The 17,754-nt window shown below is 34.4% G+C and overlaps 1 protein-coding gene across 2 annotated transcripts in view; it reads left to right on the plus strand.

Moving 5' to 3' along the window:
- Window positions 1–3,702: 3,702 nt before the first annotated feature.
- kank1a (KN motif and ankyrin repeat domains 1a) overlaps window positions 3,703–17,754 on the plus strand; it is a 110,032-nt gene continuing 95,980 nt past the window's right edge. Inside the window, exon 1 of one of the 2 annotated variants that reach the window (XM_059336284.1) lies at window positions 3,703–3,920. The gene's annotated coding sequence lies outside the window, so the exon portion shown is untranslated. The remainder of the gene's footprint in view (window positions 3,921–17,754) is intronic. The other variant, XM_059336285.1, reaches the window with a different exon arrangement.

Consider the following 17,754-nt stretch of genomic DNA (forward strand, 5'->3'; position numbering starts at 1 on the left):
GTTTGAACCCATAAGAACCCATGGTGACATGGTTGTAACAAACACTTTAAATCTACTATAATCTCCCATATTCAGCTTTATGCTTCACATTAACTCATTAAATCCCTAAGCGACGTATACTCAACACCCTGGTGTGGTGGTCATGTGACTTTGAAGTGACTTCTCCAAAATGTGGCTGTGACTGGAAACAGAAATGTGAAAAAGTAGCTAATTTGAAAAAGCTTATTTTTTTGTTACAAGGCTGAGTTTAAACCCATTTAACATGTGGCTGGGGAGGGGGACGTCTGGAATGCCCCGCTTATCCTGCTGCCCCCGCGACCCGGCCCCGGATAAGCGGAGGAAAATGGATGGATGGATGGATGGATAATAGGGTGTCCTTTATTGCATTTGACCCTATTAGAGTTTGTTATTTGTTTTATTTCTTATTAATTTCTCATTATTTTGTTAGTTAAAAACAAATCTGAAAAACAATTTGTTGTGAATCACTATTAATGTCACAGTTTTAATAAATGTCGTGGAGATGCAGACGAAAAGGCAAATTTGTGTTTCTGTAAGCAGAAAATGTGTTTATTTATTTACATGAAAAGAAGAAATATCATAAAAATAAATGCCTAATGTGGCATATATGTCACATCTCAGATCTTTGACATTTAGGGGTAGTATTTAAAAAAAACAACCCCATCATAAATGTGTTCTATGTGGTCCACTTGGTCTGTGGTTTATCCCCCATCATTTTATTTCAAGGATCAATATGTCTGGGTTGTTCGGACGGTGAAGAAAAAAAAACAAAAGTAGGCCAGCCTTGCAGCAGGTAAGCTCCACCTACAGCACTCTTTTTTCTTTTTCTTTTTTTTGAAACTTTATTCAAGCAACATGGTGCAATACAAGACAATACACCAACAAAATGCTGTCAGGGGGTTTCAACAATACAGAGGCAAGCTTTCATACAAAAACATTGTAAAGTGTACATAAATTCCAATTTTTTTATAGCTTTCATATTGGTAGATTTCTTAATAGACTTAATATATTGTTTGGTTTCATTTTCAAAGACAAGAAAGAGGTTTTTGATTAACGTAACAACATTTATGGATATGCCATTTGGCTAACTGTATCATGAGATTGATGATATAGTTTTGTATTTCTTTTGCAAAAGGAAAGTCAGTGAAACTAAACAGTATATTATGTTCAAAGCACAGGGACAAATGAGGTTCAATCGAAAAATAAATCAGGTTACAAATATCTTCCCATAATTTAGTTGACAAAGGGCGAGAGCAAAATAAATGAGAAACATCTTCAGGGTGTCCTTCACAGAAAGAGCAGTTCAAGTCTATGTCTTTCTTAAATCATTGTAAAAAAAAACTTTAGATGGGTAAATTCTGTGAATTATCTTAAAAGATACTTCGTTAACCTTATTATTGATTATATACTGTATCTAGCAGCTAAATTCCAGATCTTTTTCCAGTTAAGGTTATTAATAAGGTTATTCTACATATTATGCAAGCACTTATAAATACAAAGTACACACACACACATACGCTTCTATAGCATTTACATAAAATCCCCCCATTGGTCTGTCTGTCTGTCTGCTGAATTGCTTATCAGCATATATGTATGGCCACACAATAACCCTCCTCCTACCTATTAACTATCAGAAATCAATGTTAACAACAACTGGTGTTGTAAATATATCTATATATCTAAAAATATCTTTTTTTTTTTATTATTTACCTTATTTTCTGTTTAAGTTGTTTGACCTTTTCTTGTTCTGTAAATAAAAATAAAGTTGTCCTCCAAAAGTGTGGGGGTGGTGGTGGGCCAACAAAAAAATAAAATAATAAAAAAAATAAGGTTATTCCAATAGGTTGTTACATATGGAGTTGATAGGACTTCTTTCCAAAATAAAGAGCGTATATTACTGTTACTATTACGTGTAGAGGAGAAACAAATTTGGCCGATTTCAAGTTTGGTTGAATCAAAGGGCAATAATAATGGATTTTGTATGAATGTACTTTTAAATAACATAATTACACCTAGAGCAGGGATGGGCAACTGGAGGCCCGGGGGCCGCATACGGCCCTCACCCTCACTTGAAGTGGCCCTCAGTACAACTACTTCTTAAATCTTAAAAGTGCAGTGTAAAAATGCACAAAATGACTTCTTGCAATTAATGTTGTTCTGCTGTTCTTGCACTGAAAAAAATAAAAATCACACTAAGTGGTAATTTTTTATTTGCTTCAAACCTTTTGTATTCCTATTTATACTGTTAACCCTATAAAGCCTGAACCGTGAAATAACTGCCAGAAAATTCTAAATTTTCAAAACTGGAGTGTTTGTTGAACCGGCTAACTTTTTTAAATTCAATATAAATTTTCATATATGAATTTAATTTGGATCATATTTGATATATCAGGTCTTTTTGTGCAATTCGTTGCTCACAATTTGCTTTTCTTGAACTAACATAATCACATAAAACCTAATATTTTCAACTAAATAAAACTTTGACTTTCTTTTTAACATTTTCCTCAAACATACAAAATATTTTTTTCCATATAAAACAACATCATACATCTGCTGATATGAAGTTTTCACACAGCAATGACAGATTTTTTTTCAGCAAATCATTTTTGCTACATCAGGTATTTTTGTGAAATGTGTTGCTCTAAGGAAATTCTAAATTAAAAAGACAGTTTGCAGAATCAAACCACCAAATTATAGCCATTTGGATTAAATGTTTAGGAATAATTGGTCAACACTGAGCAGTTTTTGCTCTCTCTCTATACAAAGTGGGGATTTTAGATAATTTATTTATATCATCAGGTTTTTCAGGGAAAAAAATATCACACTGATGATTTAGAGGTCTCAAAAACTTATGTATCAAATATGATACACTTGGCTTTATAGGGTTAAACATGCATTTGAGCATGAAATATGTTAAATTACTGCACTGTAAACATATTTAAAATTGCAGTTTCATCATATCTGGTGAAGTGCACGCTCCTATATGTGGCCCTGTGGTAGTGAACATGAAAAATTGTGGCCCCCTGCAGCATTTAACCCTATAAAGCCAAGTGTATCATATTTGATACACAAGTTTTTGAGACCTAAACATCATCAGTGTGATATTTTTTTCCTGAAAATCCTGATGTATACATGTGTTGAAGAAAAAAAAAACTGAGCACCAAATTGCACAAAAATACAAGAAATAGCAAAAATGATATGCAGATTCCACTGGTGGATCAGTCATTGCTGCGTGAAAACTTCATATCAGCAGATGTATGATGTTGTGTTATATGGAAAAACATATTTTGCATGTTTGAGGAAAATGTTAAAAGAAAGTAAAGTCTTAAAAGGTTAAAAATGTTGGGTTTTATATGTTTTTGTTAGTTCAAGAAAAACAAACTGTGAGCAACAAATTGCACAAAAAGAACTGATGTATCAAATATGATACAAATTAAAATCATATATGCCTATTGTTTTTAGATTTTTTTTAAATGATCTGTCAGCAGGTTCAATAAACACTCCAGTTTAAAAAAAAAAAAAAAGAATTTTCTGGCAATTATTTAATGGTTCAGGCTTTATAGGGTTAAGTTGCCCACCCCTGCTGTAGAGGGACACCTGCAGCACTCACTCACCGTCACAGCGCCACTGAGCAGATTGTCCGGGGCTCCGACTGCGCATGTCCGCGGGGAGACAACTTGCTGCCAAGGCGGACAGTACAAAGAGGCTGCTGGTGGAGCGGACGGGACGTGCCGTGAGCCACGGGGCTAAACTCAGAACCTTGGACAAGTTTGACGTTTTACTACCTCACCGGGACCATTTGCACGGCAACAAATCAAACCCAGGGACCATCAGCTGAGCTAACAGAGCCGAGGAGCTGCATTCAGGTCCAGAAACCAGCTCGTGGAGACACTTGGCGTCGGGTGAGTCAAACACTTTGTCGCCGCAAAAAGCTTCTGATGTGTGTGAACTTTAGCGCCTTTAAAGGAAGATGTCTGTGATATAAAATCATGCACCCTGACTGCTTTTTCTGTAATAACTTCAATGTGCATTCGGTGCATTTAGTGGGTCAGGTGGTCCTGCGGCGACCAGACCAGACAATCCCATGAAGCGCTTCTGGTTAAGCAGGATTATGTTTAAAGTCATATGGTGTTTGTTGTACCTGCTCCTTCTGGTAATCTGGAGTTCTTCTCTTTCTCCAACCAAAGGTTGTCTGTCTGTTCCCACCACACAGGTGTCATGGAGGTTTCTTACATGCTGCATGCATGGGGTTGAACTTTGAGCTCCAAATGCAGGGAGAAGTTAATTAAGATTTAACTTGAGGCCATTATTGGAAGGATGTTTATCTTTTTAAACTAGTTTTTGCACCCTGACCCAAGTTTTTCAAATCAAAATGGGTTATAATTAATGCTGTTTACATGCTGCATGCATGGGGTTGAACTTTGAGCTCCAAATGCAGGGAAAAGTTAATTAAGATTTAACTTGTGGCCCCCTTTTTTCTTTTTTGGAAGGATTTTTATCTTTTTAAACTAGTTTTTGCACCCTGACCCATCATTTTCATGTAATTGCAGTAATCCCTCACCATTCTATGACCCATACTGACTCATTTTTGTCATGTATTTAACAGCTTAAATAAGGTTTGGCCACAGATCTGCAGGCCCCAAACACCCTCACCTCAAGTCTCTAGAAGAATAATTTCGTTCTTTCGCTCTGAAACCTTTCATTTCTGCATAACCAATCTCAGGCCTCCCTTGAGTTAAATACATCAAGTATTTTCTGTTTTTGGATTCTTTGTTCATAGTGGAAGTTTTCACAAATTTAAAGCAACACTAGGAGAGTAACTGATGTATAAATGATAATTTTGTGGTTGAAGTATTCCTTTTAAAGTAATGTTTTTCACATATCTGCCACTGTTAGGTTAATTGTGTAACTAAAATGCTTATTACTGGCACTTAAGCAAAGTTTTTCAAATCAAAATGGGTTATAATTAATGCTGTTTACATGCTGCATGCATGGGGTTGAACTTTGAGCTCCAAATGCAGGGAAAAGTTAATTAAGATTTAACTTGTGGCCATTATTGTAGAGGCCCCCTTTTTTCATTTTTGGAAGGATTTTTATCTTTTTAAACTAGTTTTCGCACCCTGACCCATCATTGTCATGTAATTGCAGTAATCCCTCACCATTATATGACCCATACTGACTCATTTTTGCCATGCAATTAACAGCTTAAATAAGGTTTGGCCACAGATCTGCAGGCCCCAAACACCCTCACCTCAAGTCTCTAGAAGAATACTTTTGTACTTTCACTCTTTCATTTTTCATTGTGCCATTTGTATTGATTGAAATGATAGTTTCTTGGTACTTTCCTGTCATGCAACACATACAGCAGAGTTAATTCTGTCTCTCCTCTTCTCATTTGGTATGCCACCACCTAGTTTGTTACTGCCAGAGGTTGTGAGGCAGCCAGATGAAAGCTCTCTTGTGCATTTTTCAAAAGGAATAGCAGGGATATAGACCTGGATGGTGGTCCCTATTGTGCTGGTGAAGGGCTGGGGTCAAATGGAGGGCTCTTCGTCTTCTGCGGGGCTCTGAGGCTTTCCCATTTTTCTTCAGAGATAAAGCTCTGAATTGATATGTCCAGGGGAAGAATATGAGCTCTGTGACATTGGTTTAATGAAATTCTTCGGCTTCCAGTGTGGCACTTTTGGCATATCCCTGAATCCATTTTTCTACACTTGGGTATAATAAGAATACAAAAAGTGCTTTCATCCAGGAGACCAAACAAAGCCTTCCTTCAGACATGAAAGTGCCAACCTGCTGTGGCTTCGGTCAACCTGGTGATCTTTTATACAGTCAATTTGGATTTTTTTTTCCAGGTGTTTCTCTTATTATGATTCAGAGCTGTTTAAAGGAACACTCCACCGTTTTATCATATTAAAACATGTTATTCGGTCAAGTAAGACGAGTTGATACAGACCTCTTGCGTCTCAATGCGTGCACTCAATCACCCTGGCGCGCGGCGCCACTTGGCTAGCACTTAGCTTAGCCCAGTTCATTCATTAGGACCCAAACAGATGGACAGTTAGAAGCGACCAAACTCCTCCACGTTTTCCCTATTTAAATACAGCTACACGAGTAGTTAAACGACCAAGTATGGCGACACAAAATAAAACGTGGCGATTTTCGAAGCGGATAAAAAGGAGAACTATAATGTATGGCGGAATAGCACTTGGGAGCACTTCGACTCGGCGCAGTAATATCATCACTCCTGAGGGGAGAAGATTTTTCAGGAGTGATGATATTACTGCGCCGAGTCGACTTGGTCGTTTAACTACTCGTGTAGCTGTATTTAAATAGGGAAAACGTGGAGGAGTTTGGTCGCTTCTAACTGTCCATCTGTTTGGATCCTAATGAATGAACTGGGCTAAGCTAAGTGCTAGCCAAGTGGCGCCGCGCGCCAGGGCGATTGAGTGCACGCATTGAGACGCAAGAGGTCTGTATCAACTCGTCTTACTTGACCGAATAACATGTTTTAATATGAAAAAACGGTGGAGTGTTCCTTTAAGGCTATTTGGGTGTACATAAATATATCAGTTTCAATAAGAAGTGAGCATTAAACCTTCATTAAGATCAGGTTTTCTGCATTGCTGTTGCACTAAACTGCGTTATTTTAGCAACTGTACCTCATAAACTGGCACTTTATGTATTTTTGCCTTGTAAAGTAGTCAACTTTTTTCCATTTCGTCGTAGCTGTTTTCGCAGTAGAGCCAGAAAGTTTGTTTTGGACACTGCAACCCGCAGCTCAGTCTTGTTTCGTGTGTCCACCATGGGACATTATGCCTGCAGGCTGTTGTCTGTCTGCACATTCTGCAGACTCAATAACTTGAGAAACAATACATGGATTTTTATTTTTATGTTTTTACTGCAAACAATATGATTTGATTTAGGGTTTTTTTCCCTCGTGTATTGCTTGCTTCATCTACCCTCTAAAGGAAACTGCACCCCAAACTAATCAATTAATCACTACACTTTACCTTGAAATTGTGAAGAAAATTCTCTACATCATCATGCTCAACATTGTGATTTAACCCTTTAACCCCTTGTTGTATCCATTTAGTAATTGTAAAACACATTTAAAAAAAACACAAACCACATTCTCTTACAATGGTAAAAATATCAGTATACCAGCATTTGTCACTTGATACAAAATGTAATTAGTTGTGATAGTCATGATTTCTACATATTTATTCTATATAATTACGTCTGGAATTAAGTATTTTATTTTTTTTCTGTTTTGTCTTTTTTGGTCATTTTGTGCCTTTTTTAATAATTGTGTGTCTTTTTTAATAATTGTCTTTTATTAGTAATTTTGTGTCTTTTTTTTGGTCATTTTGTCTTTTTTTTTAGTAATTTTGTTTTTTCTGTCATTTTGTGTCTTTTTTTTTTTTTTAGCAATTTGTGTAATTTTTTGGTCATTTTGACACTGCCTCCAGTGGCCCCCAGGTAATTTGAGTTTGAGACCCCTGTTTTAAAGTCATGTTTTTCACATATATGCCTCTATTACGTTAATCGTGTAACTAAAATGCTTATTACGGCCAGTTAAGCAACATTTTTCAATCAAATGTATTATATTTAATGCTCCGTTTAGGTGAACTGATAACTATTTATCAGCGTGCAGTAAATACACCACATTGTTTTTATTGTGTGGACATCTCACGTGCCTCTTGCTTATTCCACTGACATTTCTGAGCTTGTTCGTACTGTAACAAGCTTAGTGTTAAATCTGTACATTGTGCAGCACCCAGAGCATTCCACAGCCTCTCACTGGTTTCCCATTAACACATAAGCAGATCGGGGAGGAAGCACAGCCTGCCGTCGCTTGGTACATCAGGCTTAGCGGCGCTCTGAGTCCACACCATCGGGCTTGGCCAGTCAGCCTTTTGTGGACATATGGCAGAGGTCTCTCAATTAACACCTTAGTGCGACGACCCTTCTGTCCACATGATCAAAGCCGTGTCGGCCCTCCACTAGCCTCCACCTCCCTGTGATTATGACTCCCATCCCTACAGTGTTTGTTTAGAGCAGGGGTCTCAAACTCAAATTACCTGGGGACCGCTGGAGGCAGTATCAAAATGACCAAAAAAGACACGAAATACAAAAAAAAAGACAAAATGAAGATACAAAAACTAAATTACTTAAAAAGACACAAAATGACCAAAAGTCACAAAATGACAAAAAAAGACACAAAATTACAAAAAAGACACAAAATGACCAAAAAAAGTCACAAAATGACAAAAAAAGACACAAAATTACAAAAAAGACACAAAATTACAAAAAATACACAAGTGTCAAAAAAAGACACAAAATCATCAAAAAAAGACAGAATTACCAAAAAAAGACATAAAATTATTTAAAAAAAGACCCAAAAGTATTAAAAAATACACAAAATGACCAAAAAAGACACGAAATACAAAAAAAAGACAAAATTAAGATACAAAAACTAAATTACTTAAAAAGACACAAAATGACCAAAAAAAGTCACAAAATGACAAAAGACACAAAATTACAAAAAAGACACAAAATGACCAAAAAAGACACAAAATGACCAAAAAAGACCCGAAATACAAAAAAAGACAAAATGAAGATACAAAAACTGAATTACTTAAAAAGACACAAAATGACCAAAAAAAGTCACAAAATGACAAAAAAAAAAATCACAAAATGACAAAAAAAGACACAAAATTACAAAAAAGACACAATTATCAAAAAAAAAGACACAAAATCATCAAAAGACAGAATTACCAAAAAGACATAAAATTATTTAAAAAAAGACCCAAAAGTATTAAAAAATACACAAAATGACCAAAAAAGACACGAAATACAAAAAAAAGACAAAATGAAGATACAAAAACTAAATTACTTAAAAAGACACAAAATGACCAAAAAAAGTCACAAAATGACAAAAGACACAAAATTACAAAAAAAGACACAAAATTACAAAAAAGACACAAAATGACCAAAAAAGACACGAAATACAAAAAAGAGACAAAATGAAGATACAAAAACTAAATTACTTAAAAAGACACAAAATGACCAAAAAAAGTCACAAAATTACAAAAAAAGACACAAAATTACAAAAAAGACACAAAATTACAAAAAAGATAGTAATAAGATAGATAGTAATAAGATAGTTACACGATTAACGTAACAGAGGCATATATGTGAAAAACATGACTTTAAAACAGGGGTCTCAAACTCAAATTACCTGGGGGCCACTGGAGGCAGTGTCAAAATGACCAAAAAATTACACAAATTGCTAAAAAAAAAAAGACACAAAATGACAGAAAAAACGAAATTACTAAAAAAAGACACAAAATGACCCAAAAAAAGACAGATTTACCAAAAAAGACACAAAACTATTTAAAAAAGACACAAAACTATTTAAAAAAGACACAAAATGACCAAAAAAGACACAAAATTACTAATAAAAGACAAAATTATTAAAAAAGACACACAATTATTAAAAAAGGCACAAAATGACCAAAAAAGACAAAATAACAGAAAAAAAAACTAAATTACTTAAAAAAGAAACAAAATGACCAAAAAAAAGACACAATCATCAAAAAAAGACAGAATTACCAAAAAAGACATAAAATTATTTAAAAAAAGACCCAAAAGTATTAAAAAATACACAAAATGACCAAAAAAAGTAATTAAAGGGGCCTTCCACACACAACACGGTAAAGTACCATTTATATAAAACTCACATGAAACTTTCATATCAAGGTGGGGGCCACAAAATAACGTCACGAGGGCCGCAACTGGCCCACGGACCGTGAGTTTGAGACCTATGGTTTAGAGAGAATGACTTCCATCCACTCCACCGCTCCGTCTGAGCGGGTTGAGCGTCAAGTCTGGCCCCACTTTTCTCGCAGCTGTACAGTTTTTGTGGAATCCCTGCCGCGGTGTTTTCTCTGTAATTTAATGTAGAGCGGGTGCAGAGTTGTAATTTTCGTTTTTGGTCGAACATCTGTGCATGCTTCTGGCCCGTTTGTGCTTCTCTTGCATGTTTTGGTGCTTAAAATACTGTGTTTTTTGGCTGCTTTAACTTTGAAAGGGTGCTTTTCTTTTTTCGTGTACTCCACTCTTACTGGTGTCGGTGTTCCACTGTGGAGGTGAAGGGAGTTGTTACAGCTGTTGAGATCTTTAAGTGTGGGATGAAGACCTACATGAGCCTCCGGGACTGCCCTGTTATTACAAGATCAAACCTACTTTGAATAGTAGATCCACCGAAACGAAACGATTAGGGCTCCCCAAACCTCACAGAGAACTATAATAGAAAAAGTACATTGATGAAAGCTTGAATCTGTTTAGTGAGATTTATTAGATATCATATAAGTAGCCTCCAGACTGTGAGATCTAAAACAACAAGCCCAACACAGCAGATTTTACACAGAGGACTAATGAAAACAAAAAGAAAGCCAAGACTGAGGGAATCCTCCTAAAAGATTTCCAGGGGCCCGGGGCAGCTGCCAGGCCTCAACCCCGCATTGTTTGCAAATTTGCGAGGAAGTCATTATTGGAGTGATCAAAGCTCTGGCAGAACTTCTTGAAAATCTTTTAAAATCGGTGCTTGCTGGAGTTTAGAGGCTTAACAGAGTCACAGATGGATTCAGAGGCATTTGTGTTGGCTGGGTTTGGCTTTTTCATGCACTCCTAGATCACAAATACTATAGAGCGGCTATTCTCAACCTTGGGGTCGGGACCCCAATTGGGGTCGCGAGATGATTTCTGGGGGTCGCCAAATCATTTTTCATTTTCATTTTTCAACCAAGTCATTTTGTGTCTTTTTTGGTCATTTTGTGTCTTTTTTGGTCATTTTGTGTCTTTTTTGTTCATTTTGTGTCTTTTTTTTGTAATTTTGCGTCTTTTTATTTGGTCATTTTGTGTCTTTTTTTGTTCATTTTGTCTTTTTTAAGTCATTTTGTGTCTTTTTTTTGGTAATTTTGTGTCTTTTTTTGGTCATTTTGTGTCTTTTTTAAGTCATTTTGTGTCTTTTTTAAGTCATTTTGTGTCTATTTTTGGTCATTTTGTGTCTTTTTTTTGTAATTTTGCGTCTTTTTTTGTCATTTTGCGTCTTTTTATTTGGTCATTTTGTGTCTTTTTTTGTTCATTTTGTCTTTTTTAAGTCATTTTGTGTCTTTTTTTGGTCATTTTGTGTCTTTTTTAAGTCATTTTGTGTCTTTTTTAAGTCATTTTGTGTCTTTTTTAAGTCATTTTGTGTCTATTTTTGGTCATTTTGTGTCTTTTTTTTGTAATTTTGCGTCTTTTTTTTGTCATTTTGCGTCTTTTTATTTGGTCATTTTGTGTCTTTTTTTGTTCATTTTGTCTTTTTTAAGTCATTTTGTGTCTTTTTGGTAATTTTGTGTCTTTTTTAAGTCATTTTGCATCTTTTTATTTGGTCATTTGTGTCTTTTTTTAATTTTGCGTCTTTTTATTTGGTCATTTTGTGTCTTTTTTTGGTCATTTTGTGTCTTTTGTTGGTCATTTTGTGTCTATTTTTGGTCATTTTGTGTCTTTTTTTAAGTCATTTTGTGTCTATTTTTTGGTCATTTTGTGTCTTTTTTTGGTCATTTTGTGTCTTTTTTGGGTGATCTGAACTGTGCGCGTGAGATTGTGTTCAGTGAGCGGGGGTCGCGGACAACATGCATGTTAAATTGGGGGTCGCAACTCAAAAAGGTTGAGAACTACTGCTATAGAGAATGGAAATATTAAACATTTTAGCTGTTTTTCCACACTGTCTGGCTGCTTCATGTCCTAGTGGAAACATGTTGACTGTGAAAATTGTTATGTGAGGTTTTTGCTAACATTTAGCTCTCAAAGTGGACGAGATTGATCACATTGTAATATAAAATGTACAAAATTTTCTCCCCCCAAACCCCCTAGATGGTTATTTTTTATTATTTGCTAATACTCAAGAGTCAAGAGTCAATTTATTGGTACTTGGCAACTGTTGAGATTTGCAATTTACACTACATTTAGATTTATGATTGATTTTTATTTAGTTGTACGATCTTTATTTATTTATACAGACTTAAAAAATCTTATTCTATATATTTTTCACTATATTTTAATATCCTCAACAATATCGTTATCGCAAAAACACTCTGAAATATCGTAATAATCTTTAATAATAATCTTTTAGGGCCATATCGCCCAGCCCTAAGTAGTAACATTGATTTATGGTGAATTTTTCCCCTCTAAAAATCTATATTGGTCTCAAAAAATTCCATATCCATGCGGGCCCTGGTACCTATAGACGTTAAGCATAATCCTTGATGAAATAGGAAGTGTATTGTTGTGTAACTCAATAAGACGGTTGGGAAATGTTCACGTTAAGAAGCGTACTTTCACTCTGGTTGGTTAAATTGCTCTGGTGCTCCTTTGTGTCCAGAAATGGCTTAATGGGAGGAAGCTGTTGTCCTGCTGATGGTAGACGTGATAACCTTTTGCCTTTAAGGCCTGTGGAGCTGAAGGTTGTGGACTTAATTAATACTCAAATATATTTAGTATAAAATGATAGAACTGGATGGAACCCTCTTATATGTTGGATTTGACATATTTGTTCACATTTCCAACATTTAAAATTCTTTATTGAGCATGATAGTGTTTTGAAAGTTAAAAAAAAAAAAGATTCAAAATCACATTTTATGTTGGACTAAAGGACTAAAAGTGACACAAAAAGACACAAAATGAACAAAAAAAGACACAATGACTAAAAAAGACACAATAAAAGACACAAAATGACTAAAAAAGACACAAAATGACCAAAGAAAGACACACAATGACCAAAAAAACACAAAAAGACACAATGACCAAAACAAATACACAAAATAACTAAAAGACACACAAAGAGACACAAAATGACCAAAAAAAGACACAAAATGACTAAAAAAGACACAATGAAAGACACAAAATGACTAAAAAAGACACAAAATGACCAAAGAAAGACACACGATGACCAAAAAAACACAAAAAGACACTAAATGACCAAAAAAAATACACGAAATAACTAAAAGACACACAAAATGACCAAAAAAAGACACACAATGACTAAAAAAGACACAATTAAAGACACAAAATGACTAAAAAAGACACAAAATGACCAAAAAAAATACACAAAATAACTAAAAGACACACAAAATGACCAAAAAAAGACACAATGACTAAAAAAGACACAATAAAAGACACAAAATGACTAAAAAAGACACAAAATGACCAAAGAAAGACACACAATGACCAAAAAAACACAAAAAGACACAAAATGACCAAAAAAAAATACACAAAATAACTAAAAGACACACAAAAAGACACAAAATGACCAAAAAAAGACACAAAATGACTAAAAAAGACACAATTAAAGACACAAAATGACTAAAAAAGGCACAAAATGACCAAAGAAAGACACACGATGACCAAAAAAACACAAAAAGACACAAAATGACCAAAAAAACCCCCACAAAATAACTAAAAGACACACAAAAAGACACAAAATGACCAAAAAAAGACACAAAATGACTAAAAAAGACACAATAAAAGACACAAAATGACTAAAAAAGGCACAAAATGACCAAAGAAAGACACACGATGACCAAAAAAACACAAAAAGACACAAAATGACCAAAAAAAATACACAAAATAACTAAAAGACACACAAAATTACTAAAAAAAAAGACATAAAATGGCTTAATGGGAGGAAGCTGTTGTCCTGCTGATGGTAGACGTGATAACCTTTTGCCTCTAAGGCCTGTGGAGCTGAAGGTTGTGGACTTAGTTATGCACTTAATTGAAGTTCTTGCAAAGTTGTGTTTCAGCTGGTGCACCACTTTCTATCATTAAGGCATCATGGGAGAACAAATGTGCAAAAAGTGTGCAAAACTACTATGACACATTTAACCCATTAAGGCCTGAAACGCCTGTAAAACCTCTGGACGATTTTAAAATGAGCCTGAAGTTTTTCTGGAAATTCAACAGAAGTGTCAACGCTTCTACTAAATAATAGATTTTTCAGCCTCTGTAGCAGATAGAAATGAAATTCTAAAAGTATTTGAGAGCTTATACAAATACTACAAAATGACTTACCTGCTTTCCAGGCTTCAATGGGTTAATGGGTGATTCTCATGAAGCCAGTCTTAGTTCTGTCTGTGAAGATTATAAGGACATACTTTATTAAACTAAATATATTTCACTTTTATATGAAAGAACAATATAGCCATACTGAGGCACAATTCATTGTTTTATGTTAAAATAATATATTTTAACATATTTTTGATTCACAAGTTCATTAACGTAATGCGTCCAGATAAAAATGTCATGGTTTCCCCACACTTGTATACAATAAATATTTAATAAACTTAAAAATTTTATAAAAATAAATACACATTTGTTTAAACATGTACAATTTAACAGAATATAATCAAATATAATGGTTTTTATCAATGTATAAAGAACAAAATCTGAATGAAAATTGATGATAAAAAATGGTTAAATGTTACAGTAATGATACAATTGTTTACATTAAAAAATGTGTATATTTTAATAAAATACATGTTGGTGATACCAGCTACCTTTGAACATATTTAAGTGCTTACCAAAGAAAAAAAAAAACCTTTCGTATTTTTTTTGTATTTAAAAATGTGTTATGGTGATGAATTTAGCTCACAGTGTCTCTAAAAATGTCAGAAAATACCTTAATTTAAAAAAAAAAAAAGATTATAAATTCATATTAAACAATGATTTAAGATTGTATATGTTATAAAGGGTCAAAGAAAATTTGTATTCAATGCTCTTTTTTTGCTATAAGCTGCACCACGTTCATGAGAATCACCCTAATTGTGACAGGGATGAGCTGCCATCTATGTGAGGATCCAGTTTTTTGTTTTTTTTAAAACCTTTTTGGTGAGATTTGTTAGATGATTTTGTCCTGCATGCTTCAACTTGTGTGTACGTGTGAGTGTTTGTGAAATTTCTGTTGGGAGGCAAATTGTGGCGGTGAACATCAAGGAGAGGAGGTATTTCTCTGTGTAGCTGGGATTAACCCCGGCTAAACCTTGAAGTGTGTTTCACAAAGATGTTTTGTTTCCTGGTATGTTAATCCCTTTTCTTTCATTCATCCCTCCTCTCAGTCACCATGTGCTGTTTGTGTCAGAGACGATCTCCAGGGATAATCGACATTTGGCATTTTCAAATCAACCCAATTTATTTTCTTACTCTCCTAGATTAATTTCTGTTTGTTTTCTCTTGAACTATTTCCCCAAAACATTTGCATTTGCTTATGAATTTTTATTTTTTATTTAACCTTTATTTAACCAGGGAATATCCCATTGAGATTAAGAACCTCTTTTTCTTTAAGGGAGCCCTGGCCAAGAGGCAGCAAACACAGAATACAGTTACATATTTACATAACATACAGACCTTAAACACGTCATAAGAAACAAGTGCATGTTATGGAATTGGCCTCAATAACTCTTAGTTTGGATTTAAAAGTGCTCAAAGAAACAAATTCAGTTAATTTCCATTCTTTCTGGCGCATATTCCAGCATAAGGTGCAGAGTAAACAAATGCCCTTTTACCCGACTCCGTACGAGCATAAAGGGACAGAAAGCAACAATTGATCTTATGAACGAAGAAAATAAGATCCTGCATTTCTCACAGTAATTAAGGTGCAAATGTACGAAGGCAGCAGTCCCAATATTACCTTATAAATGAAAGTATACCAATGACTAGACCTTCGAGTAATACCTAACTTGTTTGGACAGATATTCTTTTAATCCACCTACCTTGAAGCCTTGAAAACAGGCTGTCCAGATTACTTCTGAAGGAGGGTCGATGTTGGCCTGTTTACCTGTAGTGGACACGACTCTCTGCTTTAGTCTTTAACCCTGTGGAGTCTCCAAAAGCTCCAAATAATCCAGACTTGTTGCCTCCATCAGACTAGAAAACAAAGCAGCGTGGAGCCCTACTGTAAATTTACCTCTAAAGTTTTGGCTGTAAACTCCATGAGGCCAGTTTCAGTTTGACAAAATGACTAAAAACAAGACACAAAATTACAAAACAAAATGACTAAGAAAGTCACAACAAAAGACACAAAATGACAAAAAAAAAGACAAAATGACAAAAAAAGAAAAAAATACACAAAATGACTTAAAAAAAATAGACAAATGACTTAAAAAGACACAAATTGACAAAAAACCCCACAAAATATCTAAAAAAGACACAACAAAAGACACAAAATGACCAAAAAAGACACAAAAAGACACCAAATGACTAAAAAATGACACAAAATGACCAAAAAAGACACAAAATAACTAAAAAAGACGCAACAAAAGACACATAATGACCAAAAAAGCAGACAAAATGACTAAAAAAACACACAAAATGACCAAAAAAGACACAAAATAGACACAAAATAACAAATAAAAGACACAAAACGACCAAGAAAGACACACAATAACTAAAAAAGACGCAACAAAAGACACAAAATGACCAAAAAATAACTAAAAAAGACACAAAATGACCAAAAAAGACTCAGTGACAATGACCTGTCCCCTGACCTGCAGATTGACTCGTCAGTATTGGAAGCATGACTTGTTGCCTCCATCAGAGTATAAAACAAAGCAGCGTGGAGCCCTACTGTAAATTTACCTCTAAAGTTCTGGCTGTAAACTCCATGAGGCCAGTTTCAGTTTGATGATGATATACCAAGTAAAACTGGAGACAAGCTCAAATAGATTTAGTATCAAATGATAGAACTGGATGGAACCCTCTTATATGTTAGATTTGACACCTTTGTTCACATTTGCAACATTTAAAAGTCTTTATTGAGCATGATAGTGTTTTGGAAGTAAAAAAAAAAAAAAGATTCAAAATCACATTTTATGTTGGACTAAAGAACTAAAAGTGACACAAAAAGCCACAATGACTAAAAAAAGACACAAAATGACAAAAAAAGACACAAAATGACCAAAAAATACACAATAACAAAGACACAAAATTACTAAAAAAAGACACAAAATGACAAAAAAAGACACAAAATAACAAAAATAGACACAACAAAAGACAAAAAATATATAAAAAGACACAAAATAACAAAAAATGAAACAAAATGACAAAAAAATACACAAAATGACCAAAAAAGGCACAAAATAACTAAAAAGGACACAACAAAAGACATAAAAATGCACAAAATGACTAACATTGTTATGCTAAACACACAAGACAATAGAAATAAAATACAGTCACACAAGAAAAGTTGGATGACAGGATGACACACAATCACAAGATCACATTTATGTTGGTTTGTCTTTGTTTCTTTTTGGTTCTAAATGTTGATCCAGTAAGTCAGAATAAAAAAGGAATTATTATTATTATCAGGTCATATAGGTGAAAAAATATACCAACATGGCATTTAAACATGTTTTAAGTGGTGTATACAGGCAGGATGGAAAGGATTCAGAAATAGACTAAATGGTCCAAGACTCCATAGAGTTAAAGATCTCAGCTAAAGCTAACGAGTTAATCCTGTGAATTAAATTGATTACGCATTGAGAAGATGCCCTGAAGAGAGAAGGGCACGCTGCTTGACGAGGCTTGCTGTAAATGATTAATTTGATATTTAACCACAATAAGAAGAGACGTTTGGGAGCTCCAACCACTTGATTATCTTTCACTGCCTTACCCATGCTGGAAGGAAAATTC

The sequence above is a fragment of the Centropristis striata genome, chromosome 7 (genome assembly GCF_030273125.1).
Source record: "Centropristis striata isolate RG_2023a ecotype Rhode Island chromosome 7, C.striata_1.0, whole genome shotgun sequence".
Taxonomy (NCBI): Eukaryota; Metazoa; Chordata; class Actinopteri; order Perciformes; family Serranidae; genus Centropristis; species Centropristis striata.